A 16,574-nucleotide genomic window follows, 5' to 3' on the forward strand; every position below is an offset into this window, starting at 1 on the left:
TTTGTAAACTTTCTACACTTTTAGACGGCTTTCAGCCAATTTAATTATTTCATTATGATTTTGATACTTTTATAACATTCCCTGTCGATTTAAGAATTTATTATTATATCATTACGCGTGCGATAGTTTTAAGTCGCGTTATACTTACCTTTGATACTTACCTTTATTACACCGATACCGGTGTTTAGATGAAACGATTCCATAGCGATCCCGGGTACCTGAAAAGAAAGAGGAGAATTAGAAATGGGTAGATTTACCTGTATACTTACCTGGTTTCATAGGATTCGTCTATTGTGACGTTGAGAGTCACTCGGTGCAAATCGAGTGACTTTTCGTTCGCTTGCGCGAATTTCGCCGTGCAGCGACGTGATTGGTTCACGCGAGCGCGAAAGCCAATTCACGCCGTTGCACTTTAGTGTAGCATCTCTCGATTAGGTGCCGAGTCCCAACAGTGACTCGGTGCGCGAAGTGCAGATGGAATCGTACCATCTACACCCCGAGGTACGAACAGCCAGTGCGATGGCTGCGCGCCAAAAATGTAGACTCAGCGCATGCGTGAGTCTAAGGTGGGAGAACTCGACCCGTTCCTCCCGGACAGTCTTTCGCGAGCTTTCGGTGCGTTAACACGTTCTACCCCACACAGCACAGGTAGATTCTGAGAATGTACTCAGTATATCACAAACGTAGATTGTGTATATCCTGTTGATATTCGAAATACGTCCATGATATTTTGAGAATGTACTGAGGATGTTCTAATGTCTGCCCTAAACGCTGACTCAGTATATACTGAGAATATTTTTTTGTATATTGTGAGTATATTAAAAAAATATTTCGATTACATTACCAGTATCTACTATAGAATATCTCCTGGTATATTATCAGTATACTTATAAAATATTTTAAGCATATTATTAATTTATATATAATTGGAATATATAGGTGTAAGGTAAAAAAGTAGGTATTTTATGTAAAAAATAAATAAAAATGTGAAATTATTTAATTCATATATAAACAAAGCTTTAGACAAAAATGTTATTTCACACTTTTTATTCATTTTTATATAAAGTATCTACTTTTTGATATAAAAATGTCTCTCATTTTACATTGCACATATATTTAATATCACATAAATCATATATGTTTCATATTACATAAATCACATATATATATTTCTACATTCATATACTCTACATATCATATAATCGGAATTTATACGAACTAAAAAATACCTCTTTATTCGCTAAAAGCGAGATTCCCGGCGAACCTGGCACGATACACGCTGACCGAACACGCACGCGAACGCATGCTTGCGCAAATTACCCGCGACGACGCCATGAAAAACGTCGATGTTGAGGTCTGCGGTTCCTGTACCTAACACCGACGCATTCTTCGCTGCGACACGGAGTACGTTGTTACAATGAACTGGAGTATAATGAAGCAAGACGTGAACAGAGTTGTTCAAATACGTGTAATTGCGCAAATTTCACGAATAAAATAACGATATAATGAAATGTTATGTTAGTATTATATTTTTAAATAACACACTCAAAAGTAACTTGTTTTTCAGTAAAGTCAGTGATCTACTTTAATTTTTCTCAACACTTGCAACAGGCAACACAGCACAAGCTCGCACAATCGTGACCCCTTCGGGCGTAATAATTAGTTCGGTATCACCGGCATTAGCGGTCGGATGCCTGTAACGCGTGAAAAGGACAGCGGTTTTCGGCGACGCGGCGCGGCAGTTTGACGTGCGACGATAGGTCGTCGCACGCATTTAACACGCTCGCGTTTTGACACCCGTCCGTCGGACGCGCGTGTACACGCGTGCACGTCCACACGCACGGACGCGCGAGGAAACCGCAAAATTCATTCGCGATCGGCCGACCGCGCCGACGTTCCGATCGTTTTTCCGCGGCGATACATTTTTTTCTATTTTTTTTCCACCGGGCTTTGTTCGTCTCGTCGAAACGGCCGCGCGGTCGTCGTCGTCGTCGCCACCGCCGCGCTGCCGAGAGCCGCGGTTGTGTACGTCGGTAGAAATTCGCTTTTCATAATTGGCCTGCAGCGTTTTCTGCGCCTGGCACGCTAATGAGCGGTATTGGCAGCCCGTCTAACTTATCTGTGCCGGTGCGTGTGCTGCTGTCGCTGCCGCTACCGTTGCTGCCACCGCCGTTGCCGCGGTCACACTTCCTTCAAATATCTTTTTTTCTTTGGCAGCCCGTTCTTTGGCATGAGCTAACCATATTTTTATCGGGGCTGATATCTGATCATCCGTTGCATTCGTATGAGCCTTTCTTATCACACCTGGAACATATTAATTTTTAAACTTTAGTAATTTGTATTATTTTCAAAATAATTTGTTTAAGTGTAAGTTGATTACAAAATGTAGGAAAAAATTTATTTCAATGTTAATATATAAATAAAAATTGCTTAAAATACCAACATTTGTAAAAAAATATCTCTTTACTTAATTCAATAAGTATATTACTATAGATATATTTATAAATAAATATATATATGGGGCAAAATTTGTCAACCGGGACACCGGCCTGCCCATAATTGTTTTCATTGCAGAAAAACGACCTTGCGCCTAGAGGTAGCTATGGGTAAGAGCTATCGAAAGCCGTGTGCAACTTTGCAGAATTCAAAATGGCGGTCCCAAGATGGCGCTTCAAAGTGCCAAAAATCTCTTCGTTCTCATATGAACCTTGGATCTTTAGCTCATTCATGATTAAAACAGCTCTAAAATGACCTGTGTTAGAGTTAATAGTAGGTTGACCACGAATCAGTAGCTGGGTGATCGAAATTTGGGATGGTAATCCAATATGGTGGCCAGAAACTTCATTTACGCACCGCAAACTACTGACAATTGACCGGATCTACTTGAAAATGGTTGTGCGAGTGGTTCATAGACTGTATATGACAAATCCGATCCCAAAGAAGCAAAATCCAAAATGGCGATGATCGGAATCCAAGATGGTGATCCAATATGGCGTTCGATCCACTCTGTATTGTAAGTCACTGGAAATTCAGCAGATCCACTCAAAAATGATTGCGTGGATGATTTTGGGACTGCTCATCATAGATCTGACCTCAGTCATGCCAAATCCAAAATGGCAGATCCAATATGGTGGCTGAACACTCTATTACGTACTGCAAATCCTTGAAAACCTGTCGGATCCTCTCGAAAATAGTCCTGTAGGAGTTTTTACGGCTTCTCATTGAGAATTCGGTCCCAAAGAAACCAAGTAGGCATAGACATGATCTGATACGAAACAGATGGGACCCTAGATTTTGGCAGAATAATCAAAGTTGACGAACGGGTGAAAGGATTGGTTCCTTTGATATGTCGATTAATTTGCTCTCATCAATGTCCATTGTGTAGTAATGATCTAGCAAAGTAAACTCGCATGTTATTGTGCTAACCCGTCCTCTCACGTATTCTAACATTATTGGGATTCACCGACTTCGTGGGACTGACCTTTTCCTTCGTCTCATTCTTATATTACTATATCATTTGGTTCAAACATCATCTGACACCTACATCATTTCAAACCACACCTAATATCGAACGGTATCAGCTGTCATCTCCAATCAGAAAAGCTTTCTGCATTTTACAGGGTTAAGACTGTCTTTATATTTGAATAAAGCCTGCATTTCTTTTCTTATTTTTTTAATTTTTCCGAATTTTTTATTTTTTTAATCGACATATCAAAGGAACCAATCCTTTCACCCGTTCGTCAACTTGGATTATTCTGCCAAAATCTAGGGTCCCATCTGTTTCGTATCAGATCATGTCTATGCCTACTTGGTTTCTTTGGGACCGAATTCTCAATGAGAAGCCGTAAAAACTCCTACAGGATTATTTTCGAGAGGATCCGACAGGTTTTCAAGGATTTGCAGTACGTAATGGAGTGTTCAGCCACCATATTGGATCTGCCATTTTGGATTTGGCTTGACTGAGGTCAGATCTATGATGAGCAGTCCCAAAATCATCCACGCAATCATTTTTGAGTGGATCTGCTGAATTTCCAGTGACTTACAATACAGAGTGGATCGAACGCCATATTGGATCACCATCTTGGATTCCGATCATCGCCATTTTGGATTTTGCTTCTTTGGGATCGGATTTGTCATATACAGTCCATGAACCACTGGCACAACCATTTTCAAGTAGATCCGGTCAATTGTCAGTAGTTTGCGGTGCGTAAATGAAGTTTCTGGCCACCATATTGGATTACCATCCCAAATTTCGATCACCCAGCTACTGATTCGTGGTCAACCTACTATTAACTCTAACACAGGTCATTTTAGAGCTGTTTTAATCATGAATGAGCTAAAGATCCAAGGTTCATATGAGAACGAAGAGATTTTTGGCACTTTGAAGCGCCATCTTGGAACCGCCATTTTGAATTCTGCAAAGTTGCACACGGCTTTCGATAGCTCTTACCCATAGCTACCTCTAGGCGCAAGGTCGTTTTTCTGCGATGAAAACAATTATGGGCAGGCCGGTGTCCCGGTTGACAAATTTTGCCCCATATATATATATATATATATATTTATTTATATACAAAATTATGTAGTTTAATAATTCAAAATTTAAAATTACAATTTTGAATTTATTTTACTTACATATAATTACTTTACACAATTGTAAGTGTGAAAATATATTTTTCTTCTTTGCTCCGTACCAACTATATTGCATTGCCAACTGATTTGTAAAAATCTGTCTCATTAGTCGAATGCACGACATTTTCATATCTTGGCACATAATTCGAGCCAATTGTTTAATCTAAAATATAATTACACTGTTAATATTAGTTAGATGTTTTGCCTAATGTTAGTATGATGCTGTAGTAAAAATATACTCTAATAAAAATTTAAATCTTGAGAAATGAAATAGAAAACTATTATGAAAGCAAACTTTGAATACAAATGAACTTTTACATAACAAAATGTTAATATGTTAGGTCTTAAGGTGATATGCAACTTTAGAATATTTATAAATAAAAAATTATCTTGCACATTAATATTTATATCTATCTATATTATATTATTTTTTAGTATTGCAAACGTTTACATTTACTATGTTATCCAGTAATTGTATAATATTATTAAATTACAATTATTTTCATAAATATTCTATGTAGAACAACAAGTGTATAACTTACCATATGTTTTCTATAAGCTGAGTCATTGTTTAACTTGCTTTCTAACGCTTCAAGTTCATTTTCATTTGTCAGTGGTAGATGATCGAAAATGTCGACTTCTGTTTCTTCTAAATTCAAGGTACTAACTGACTGTTTCTCTAAAATTAACTTTTGATGTTTTTGGATTATATTCATTTTTATCTCCAAGGATATCAGTTTTTTAATAACAAATCGGCGAAAATTTCCAGTTACTGTAAATAAATAAAAATATTATAGTTATGCTAATAAAAACATATAAATAAAATGCAAATTTTAAATATAAAAAATTGAAGCATATAATAAGAATATAGTTATCTTTACTCCCAGTTAAAAAGTTTTTATATAAAAACATACTTAAACATATTATATATAATCATATATAAAATATGTCCATACATGTTTTCTTTCTTTTATTTAATCTCTGTTTGTGTGTACAAGAAAAATAATAAGTGAATAACAAAAGAATGAAAACATGTATGGACATATTTTATGTATGATTGTATATATTTAAATATGTTTTTATATGAAAAATTTTTTTTACTGGAAGTTATATAAAAAAATATCAAAAAAATATATTATGAAGTATATTCTAATTCAAATAAATAACAAATGCTAATATACCTAAATCATCATCATCAACGTTTAGATCAGCAGTTTGTTGCTTGCTTTTAGTTAGCAAGTTTTGTGACTTTGATTGTAGTTCTAAAAATAACAAAAGATTTAATTGTAATAATATTAATTATCCTGAATGTACCAATTCTTCTGAGATTTCGGTTATCTAATATATGATAATATCACAAAAGTAAGTATAAAATTGAAGCATATAATAAGAATATAGTTATCTTTACTCCCGGTAAAAAATTTTTCTTATAAAAGCATATTTAAATTTATATATAATCATATATAAAATATGTCCATACATGTTTTCTTTCTTTTATTTAATCTCTGTTCGGATGTACAAGAAAAATAATAAGTGAATAACAAAAGAATAAAAACATGTATGGATATATTTTATGTATGATTGTATATATTTAAATATGGTTTTATATGAAAAATTTTTTTTACCGGAAGCTATATAAAAAAATATCAAAAAAATATATTATGAAGTATATTCTAATTCAAATAAATAACAAATGCTAATATACCTAAATCATCATCATCAACGTTTAGATCAGCAGTTTGTTGCTTGCTTTTAGTTAGCAAGTTTTGTGACTTTGATTGTAGTTCTAAAAATAACAAAATATTTAATTGTAATAATATTAATTATCTTGATTATATCAATTCTTCTGAGATTTCTGTTATTTAATATATAATAATATCACAAAAGTAAGTATAAAATTGAAACATATAATAAGTATACAAGGGTGTTCTATTTTAACTTTTGCACTGTAATATCTCGGGAACTGATGATTTTATTGAAAAATGTTTCAGATGAAAGTTGTAGAGTTTGGAGAGGGCTATCAGATGAGCTGATTAAATTTTAGGTCTGGCACTCACTTTAAAACTAATAAGACTTAACTTGATTTTTTTTTAGTTAAAGTCCCAATTTTTTATTATACTATCTTTTCCTATTAATTAATATGAATAACTTTTGTCCGAAACATTTTTTTATTTGCCTAATACTTTTTGAGATATTCAAGATAGACTTGGTAACTTTTTGAATATTTAGCTTATGATAGCTCGATAATTATTTTGGAGGAAAAAGTGGTACAGAACTTTTTAACTTGAATTTGTCTCAAGAAAATGCTATTGCAATAGTACTCCATTTTTTTTTAAATATTTGTGTATGCATGAGAGCTCCAATGAGATGCATATACAAATATTAAAAAAAATTAAAGTACTATTGCAATAGCATATTCTTGAGACAAAATCAAATCAAAAAGTCCTGTACCATTCTTTCCTCTGACAAACAATTATCAAGATATTGTTAGTTATATATAAATATTGAAAAAGTTACCAAGTTTTCCTTGAATATCTCAAAAAATATTAGGGCAGATAAAAAAATGTTTCAGACAAAAGTTGTTCAAATTAATTAGTAGAAAAAGATGGTACAATAAAAAATTGGGGTTTCCACTAAAAAAAATCAAGTTAGGTCTTGTTGGGTCTGAAGTGAGGCCCAAAAAGTCAGCTTATCTGATGGCCCTTACCAAACCCTATAACTTGTCTTAAACATTTTTCAATAAAATCATTAATTCCCAAGATATTATAGTGCTAAAATTAAAATAAAACATCATATATAGTTATCTTACTATAATTATATACAATTATACTATATATAATTATTATTGCAACACTTGTTATATTTTATAACTTTTATTCATAATAAGTTATTACTTTTATTATAATATATCAAAAGGTATAGTTCTTACACATTGACCGGTGTTACACGTCGGGTTTAATAACATCGGTAGTTCTTAGGCTGGCAAATCACAGCTATTCCCTTCTTTTGAAGAATGAGTGTGATTGGCTAGTCTAAGAACTACCGATGTTATTAAACCCGATTAACGGCGCCGTGTAACAGCGGTCATTAATGTCAAATGTAAAAAATTTGATACAACAGATGTACAAAGATGTATCATTGAATATGTCAAATTTTAATGATATATTCCATCAACATTACAAAAAAACAAACAATATTTTGGAACTGCTGGATAATTAATCAATCTAATTTATATATTTTTTAAATGTATGTATCAAACAACAAAAGCAATACACCAATCAGCATTAGTATAAAACGCTAAATTATGTTAAATGTAACTATTATTTTTTTGTTTATTCTGTATACATAGATACTGAACCATTAAGGGCCTGAGCAGTATAGCTGATTTATAATTTTAAGACAAAGTTTCATGCTTTAAATCATTGTTTTTAATAGACGCACAATCCTGTCTTGTATCTTAAGTCTTAAACTTGTGTATAAAGTGTCAATATATGTAAGATTTGAGACACAAGACAGGATTGTGCGTTACTAAAAACAAACATTTAAATCATAAAACATTATCTTAAAATTATAAGTCAGCTATTCTGCTCAGCCCTAAGATATTTTTTGTCAATAATCCTCACAAAAGCAAAAATTATGAAATTGTTCATCAAAGGGTACCCCACGTTAAGATAGGCAAAATGCCACTGTCAATGAAACGGAAAAATGACTTTGGATTTGCATAAGTACACTAAAACAAGAATTTTCTACGATTTTTCCGACCATCCTTCCCTCCTTCTTTTCCTAGTGGCACCAAAAAACCGCTTTTTTCGACAATTATTTTTTTTCTCCGGTTCCTTTATGTTAAAAATTTTGAAAAAATTTGAGAATATAGCTTATAAAAAGTACTTAGCACACAATTTTTTTTAGCTTTAGGCGCGTTGAATACCTAACTTAAAAAAATAAAATAAATATTTGAATCAATTTTTTTCTAATTTCTTTGATAGTTGCAGGTCTAATTACTCTAGAAAATTGTATATTTTAGTGTTCTACATGTATTAGAATTTTTTCAGATTTTTCGGAATGGTGGGCCGTACTCAAAAATGCGAAAAACCCTATTTTTAACCACTTTTGGGCCTTTTATGGTCCTCAAATGATTGATAGTGCCTTAACTGACTCTAAAATAAACATAATATATTACTTTTGGATATATGTTGTCAATATTTGATACATTCCGATACGTCTCATATGTTTTTGAGCATGAAATCAGTCATAACTCAACGAGAAAACCCTACTTTTTGTATAAAAGTGCCTATTTTTCGTCGATTTCTGGATTTTTGGTTATTTTATCTAAGTTTTTTTGCATATGATTGGTAAATGTGAATATAAATATAATAAAAAATTGTACCTCTTATACATATATTTCAAAGAAATCGTTCATTTATTCAAATATATACATTTTCATGAAAAAAAATTAATTTTTATGATTCCATGATCGTCTCTTTAATCCTCCTCGTCACTATCTTCCTCAATTACTGGTGTTACTTCTTCGAAGTCAAACAATGTTGTAAGTATCTCAGCTGGTCGAATAATCCTTGACAAGTATCTTGCATGAGACAGGTAAAAAACTATGGCGGCTATATGCGAGCAACACCCTATAGTTCTGTTACCATTAGCGCAGTTACAGCAATAACGTCTGACACCGTTGAGTCCCACACTATCAGGTTGATATTGTAAATAAGATTTGTAATATCAACCTGATAGTGTGGGACTCAACGGTGTCAGACGTTATTGCTGTAACTGCGCTAATGGTAACAGAACTATAGGGTGTTGCTCGCATATAGTCGCCATAGTTTTTTACTTGTCTCATGCAAGATACTTGTCAAGGATTATTCGACCAGCTGAGATACTTACAACATTGTTTGACTTCGAAGAAGTAACACCAGTAATTGAGGAAGATAGTGACGAGGAGGATTAAAGAGACGATCATGGAATCATAAAAATTAATTTTTTTTTCATGAAAATGTATATATTTGAATAAATGAACGATTTCTTTGAAATATATGTATAAAAGGTACAATTTTTTATTATATTTATATTCACATTTACCAATCATATGCAAAAAAACTTAGATAAAATAACCAAAAATCCAGAAATCGACGAAAAATAGGCACTTTTATACAAAAAGTAGGGTTTTCTCGTTGAGTTATGACTGATTTCATGCTCAAAAACATATGAGACGTATCGGAATGTATCAAATATTGACAACATATATCCAAAAGTAATATATTATGTTTATTTTAGAGTCAGTTAAGGCACTATCAATCATTTGAGGACCATAAAAGGCCCAAAAGTGGCTAAAAATAGAGTTTTTTCGCATTTTTGAGTAGGGCCCACCATTCCGAAAAATCTGAAAAAATTCTAATACATGTAGAACACTAAAATATACAATTTTCTAGAGTAATTAGACCTGTAACTATCAAAGAAATTAAAAAAAAATTGATTCAAATATTTATTTTATTTTTTTAGGTTAGGTATTCAACGCGCCTAAAGCTAAAAAAAATTGTGTGCTAAGTACTTTTTATAAGCTATATTCTCAAATTTTTTCAAAATTTTTAACATGAAGGAACCGGAGAAAAAAAATAATTTTTGAAAAAAGCGGTTTTTTGGTGCCACTAGGAAAAGGAGGAGGGATGGATGGTCGGAAAAATCGTAGAAAATTCTTTTTTTAGTGTACTTATGCAAATCCAAAGTCATTTTTCCGTTTCATTGACAATGGCATTTTGCCTATCTTAACGTGAGGTACCCTTTTTATGCATTCTAAAATTGTAAAAAAGTATTAATGTATCCATGATTACCTTGTAAAAAATTCTTGGATCTACACATGACATTTGATATTGATGCATCAGTACTCTTATACTGCTGTAATTCTGAAAAAATTCAATAATTTCATATCAACTTATCTATTTTCATTATTGCATTATTTCTTTATAAATATTTCCAAACTTCAATATAAATTTATTTATTTTTATTTACTCTTTCCGCTTTTATTATAATTTCAAGTTGTTTTCTTTTAAAGAGATTATACTGACGGGAATCTTTGTTTGTCGTTATTTCAGAACATGGTTTGACATCTTTCATTATTAACTTATTTTTACTTAGTTTAACTTGACTTGTTGCACAGGAAACATTTGCATTTCCTAAATTAATTTTAATTTATTATGTAATATAAATAATCATTTTCATATATCTATTGCTATATCATTAGATTTTTACCTTTTTGCATAACTGTTCTTTTACTGTGTGTAGTACTTATTTGTTTCTGCGAAACTTTTGGGACATTTTCCAATAATTCGTCTTCAGATGATTGATCACTATTACTCGACGAGTTATTCTGATTTTTAGCAGCTCTGTCTTTTCGCGATTTTCTTAAATGTTCTTTTATTTCTGTACAGGAATTTGTATCTGAAATATCTTCAGCATCCTTTAATTTTTTCTTCGTCTTTTCATAACAAGCTGAAAAAGAACAAAACAACATTATATTATTGTAATCAATTTATTAACGTTTTTTACTGGACTGGTTTACTAATGAGGTAGTAAATCATTAGTGCTGGTCTACAACCTTGCTTTAAAAGATATTTAAGCTCTAAGCCGTAAGAAATTGACCAATCGCAATAAAATGAAAAGAGAATACTCGACTGTGATTGGTCAATTTCTTACAGCTTAGAGCTTAAATATTCTTTAAAGCAAAGTTGTAGACCAGCACTTAGGTATAGTCAAAAACGCTATCTCTTTGTGTATATCTTGGACCTTTGCACGTTGCTTTAGACCATTAAAAATATGATTACAACATGATATTTAAATGTTTTCATTTGCGAATAATATATAATAATGTATGGTAGCATTAATATCCATTTATATTTGTTGCACAAGAGACATTCGTATTTCCTAAATTAATTTTAGTTTATTATGTACTATAAATAATTATTTTCATATATCTATTATTGCTATATCATTAGATTTTTACCTTTTTGCAAAAATTTTCTTTTAGTGTGTGTAGTACTTATTTGTTTCTGCGAAACTTTTGGGACATTTTCGAATAATTTGTCTTCAGATGATTCATCACTATTACTCGACGAGTTATTCTGATTTTTAGCAGCTCTGTCTTTTCGTGATTTTTTTAAATATTCTTCTGTTTCTGTACAGGAATTTAAATCTGAAATATCTTCGGCATCCTTTAATTTTTTTCTCGCCTTTTCATAACAAGCTGAAAAGGGAAAAAACAACATTATATTATTGTAATAAATTTATTAACGTTTTTTACTGGACTGGTTTACTAATGAGCTAGTAAACCATTAGGTGTAGTCAAAAACGTTATTTCTTTGTGTATATCTTAGACCTTTGTACGTTGCTTTAGATCATTAAAAATATGATTACAACATTATATTTAAATGTTTTCATTTGCAAATAATATATAATAATGTATGGTAGCATTAATATCCATTTATATTTGAAACTATCATCTCTATTTATAAAAAGTGGAAAAAAAGTTAAAATAAATAAAATTTATATTAATATGTTATTATTTTTAATATTTAATTTGAATCACTATATTATCATACAGGCCTAGTTTACACCGATCACTTGATATACATATTAAATAGTAAATAACTAGTAAATTAGTTTGATTATTGGCTGATCACCTAAAATATACTATTTGATACGCGTATCAAGAAATCAGTGTAAACTAGGCCACAGTAAATAAATATAAAGTAAATTTGTATTCTTTCTGATAGATGGACTAAAATAACCTTAACAGAAACAACGTACAAACCTATGTTATAATATTTAAAAATGTATATATATTTATTTTATATACATCATACACAATATTTTAATTAGTTTTAATAAAAAGAAAATCAGAAAGTATTACTTACAAAATGTCCCGAATATTTTTCTAATTGAGTGTTCCATCCATGTAGATTCATTAGGCTGTTCCATTAATTTAACTGCTGTATCATATCGTTTGTTACTTGTATAATGTGGCCAAAAAACTGTTTTCAAATCTGCGCTGAATCAATTATTTGGAATAACTTGAAGCCCATCTTCAAATTCAACGATGGAATATAATTTTTTTCCTGTCATCCTAGTACCATACCAATGAGCACATTATGTTTCAATATGTAATAGTGGGAAAACGGCAAATTTATCATTTCCACAAGGTAATTGTACATATTTCTTTATCACACTTTGTAATGGCCATGATTTCAAATGTGACAACAAATATACAGAATATATCCCAAGCAAGGAAGATGGACAAGGAACGTCAAAAAGATCCTTTTTTTCCAAAAATTCATATCCTATAATCATAGGAATGTTTCGCTTTTTACAGTGTGCCACATTTTCAATACGTACAATAGTACCATCGCTTAAGCCACAACAATTATTTGCAACTGTTCCAACTTTGAATGTTATTCTATCATATTTAATAACTTTATATTGTGGATTATTGCAGTCAGATGTAAGTGGGCCATCAGAATGTGGTGATATTAGATTTGGATTTGTTAAAATAGAATCTGATGAAATATTTTGTAATGGTGATACATCTAATGGCAAGTTTCTTTCTTTCTCAGTGCATCTCCGTACTACTTGTTGTAATGGCTTTTCAGATTTTCTAAGTAATTTCTTTAATGTTTGCATATAATTTTCAAATTTAAATGCGCTGAAGTTTTCAAGTAATCCAAATTTTCTAACATCATCTACAAGATGCATTAGACAATGAACATTGTGCGACACATTGTGGGCTCCGTAAAGTTTTATAAATGTTGTAATAAAAAATAAAATTAGTTCTTGTGCATAGGATAAATATTCATGTAAGTCTTTCGAAGATATAATTCTGATAATTACATGAAGTATCATGAAATGTGTATATAATTTTTTTTTTTTAATAGATTTAAAAGCCAATGGCCCTGTATATAGCAGTATTAATCTGTATTCTGTGGCTTTCCACAACTTTACGCAATCCATCCCTCGTGGTTTTCTAGCAAATTCTGAAGGTATGAATGGTTTTAATTGTGTCAATAAACGTGTAGAAATTTCTTTTACTGCACTATGTGGTACACGGTAATCTAAATCTCCACCAAGCCATAAATAAATTAATTTGCGCATAATTCCCAAATACAGTAAGTGCATGGGATCTAGAGGAACATTTGTGACAGGTCGAAAATGAGGTATTCTTAACAAGCAACATGTTACATCTGGATTATGATAATTATCGTCAACTTTTTGCATAAAATCCTCATCTGTTCTAAGTGGCGCATTCGTTTGTGGAAAGCATATCCGATATTTTATGTTTTTATTCTCCTTCAGTAATGCACTTAGTGCAACTGGAATATCCTGAATGTCCTTTTATACATAAAGCAAATGCTTTGGCTGGTGCATCACAGATCAATGCTTCAATTCTACATTGTATGTTACGATTATCGATGTCAATACCATTCTCACATATTTCTATTGCTTCATTAACGAAGTCTTGTAAAAAATCATTTGCGTCTGCTGGTTTTTCATTTCCATAGCAAATTCCGATGACAAATACGTTGTTATAAGGAAGGATTGAGCCTAATATAGGCCAAAATTGTTGTTGCGATGACCTTGACAATGGTAATCCATCAATGTTTATCGTAATTTGGACACAATCAATATTTTTTTTTTGTAATGTCAATGCATTTAGTATAACATTTTTTAATCCAAAATGATAGTATATTCCTGGTACTACTACACGTGTAGTTTGTGTTCGTGGTGTTTTTAAAAATGATCGTGGATCTGTCAATAATGTCGAAAAACAAGAATGTTGTTTTAATTTCAGAAGTAGTGCTTTCAAAGCATTATGTTTAATTTGATATTCCGTAGCCCAGACAACAAGATTATTTTCAAAATTGCTGTTTGTATTTTCAGATGCCACATGAGCTATTGATTCATCGCAAGAAATTCTTGTAATGCATTGTAGAGAATTGGAAGTATGCTCATTTAAATATTCGTCTGTATCGAAATGTTCATAATTCATTAATACATCGTTATTGCTGTTTTCTTCATTAAAAACATTGTCTTTTTCAGTTATTTGTGCATCGCTTTGACTACCTGTCATATCAGATTTAATTTCTAAGATATTTCCCACATTTGTACATTTATCATTAATATTCTTATGTGATGATATGGCAGTCATATTTAACACAGATGCAGAAATAAGTTCTGATTCTTGTTTAGTCAATCTACTTAATTGTCGTTTTGACATAGCTGAGATATCTTTCCTTTTTCGTTTTCCACTCATTTTGACTCTGTTTAAATCCATTATTATAATTGTTATTAATTCATAATTTTAACCATAGTATTATATATTACATAAAATATATTACTTGAAATATTGTGGCAATAATAAAATGATCATAAATAAAGTGATATTTAAAATAACAATATAAATTTTTAATATTATCAAAATTTACATGTTAATAAAATTAGAAACGGAAATATTGAGCAAAATACAAATAATATTCTAGATGAAATATTGAATGTGATAAATTAAAAACCTGAACATTCCAGACCGTGATAATATAATATCTTTATCAATTAGAAAACGTTGAAAATTAAATAAACTGTAATTAATAATTAAAAATTTTGCTATCCTTAAATTATTCAGTAGTTTCTGCAATTCTTTTATGTGTGGGAAATTAATGTAGATATCCTAAAATATTATGAATATAATATTCAAAATTCTATAGGTTTTACTGTAATTTATCTTTCTTTTAAATGGTGCTTAATAAAATAAATAGAATAAAATACAGAATACATTACATTTAGTACCATGTTCTATGAGCAGAAATAAGAAAAAAATGTTACATAAACATACATCTCCAAAATGCTTCATTAGAAAGTTATAACCAAAATACGAAATGTATAAAAAACAATTTTATTTAAGTTTGTATTTTAAAGTACCGTCCTTCTCTCCTGTCTATCCCTGTCAATACAAGCTATACAATGTAATATTGAATTTATCACTCTAGAGATTTTATGTCAATTTTGCTTTATTTCTGCAGCTGTATACAATAATACAAACTTCCACTTTTTGGGACAATGTTCTACATGGTATATACTGCTTGGTACTAGTAATCATAAAAGTTTTCACAATTACCTTCAATCATTTTAAATAACAAATACAATTAGAAGAATAAAATAATTGGCATGTTACTTATTCATGGCAAAATTATTATTTCCTCGATACAAAATTCTAACTTTTGCTATAACTTTCTTTAAAAAAGCATTTTGAGATCTATGTTTATATAAAATATTTTGTCTTATTTCTGCTTATAGAACTTGCTACTAAAGTTTGTACAGAGTTGTAGATCTCAAAATGCTCTGTGGGCCAGATAAAACGTAGTTGTATATGCTTTGTCTGTATGGATTTTGTCGTCTGGAAGTTTTCTCTCGATTTCTCGATCTCGTTCAGCAAACATAAGGGAAAAATAAAAAATAGCGTCGAGGTCGTAACTCACTTGTCGATGGACAACCGCTCGGTTCTGTTTTTAATCTTAAAAGCTACTCTAAATTTTTAAGAGGTTTCCGCGAAAGAGGGAAATCGTGGAGTCCACAGGACGTAACATTTACATACATACATACATATTTATTAAATCTGAAAGTAAAACAATGTTATATAATATTAGAATGTTAATTAGTAATAAACAACACGAATTAATAATTCGAGTGGATCGCAATTTAAACTGAGTTATGATCGCGTCGCAAAGTGACCTCAACCATATTATGGGAAGTATACTTTATAAAATATTTCTTGTTCTTTTATATGCAAGCTCATTAATATAATTTACTTTTTATCTATTATTATGTATTTATTTTGAAAATAGTACATTGCAAAGCAAAACCTATCTGAGTTTAACACTTTGGGACGCAATCACCTC

General features: G+C 31.0%; 2 pseudogenes; both read right to left on the reverse strand.

Annotated features, from left to right (window-relative positions):
• Nucleotides 1-1,939: 1,939 nt before the first annotated feature.
• LOC139781338 (uncharacterized) lies at nt 1,940-12,753 on the reverse strand (annotated as a pseudogene).
• A 24-nt stretch (nt 12,754-12,777) lies between these two features.
• LOC139781339 (uncharacterized) lies at nt 12,778-14,752 on the reverse strand (annotated as a pseudogene).
• Between the last annotated feature and the right edge of the window lie 1,822 nt (nt 14,753-16,574).

The sequence above is a fragment of the Temnothorax nylanderi genome, unplaced genomic scaffold (genome assembly GCF_030848795.1).
Source record: "Temnothorax nylanderi isolate EJ_2023f unplaced genomic scaffold, tnyl_v1.0 TNYL_tig0330_pilon, whole genome shotgun sequence".
Lineage (NCBI taxonomy): Eukaryota > Metazoa > Arthropoda > Insecta > Hymenoptera > Formicidae > Temnothorax > Temnothorax nylanderi.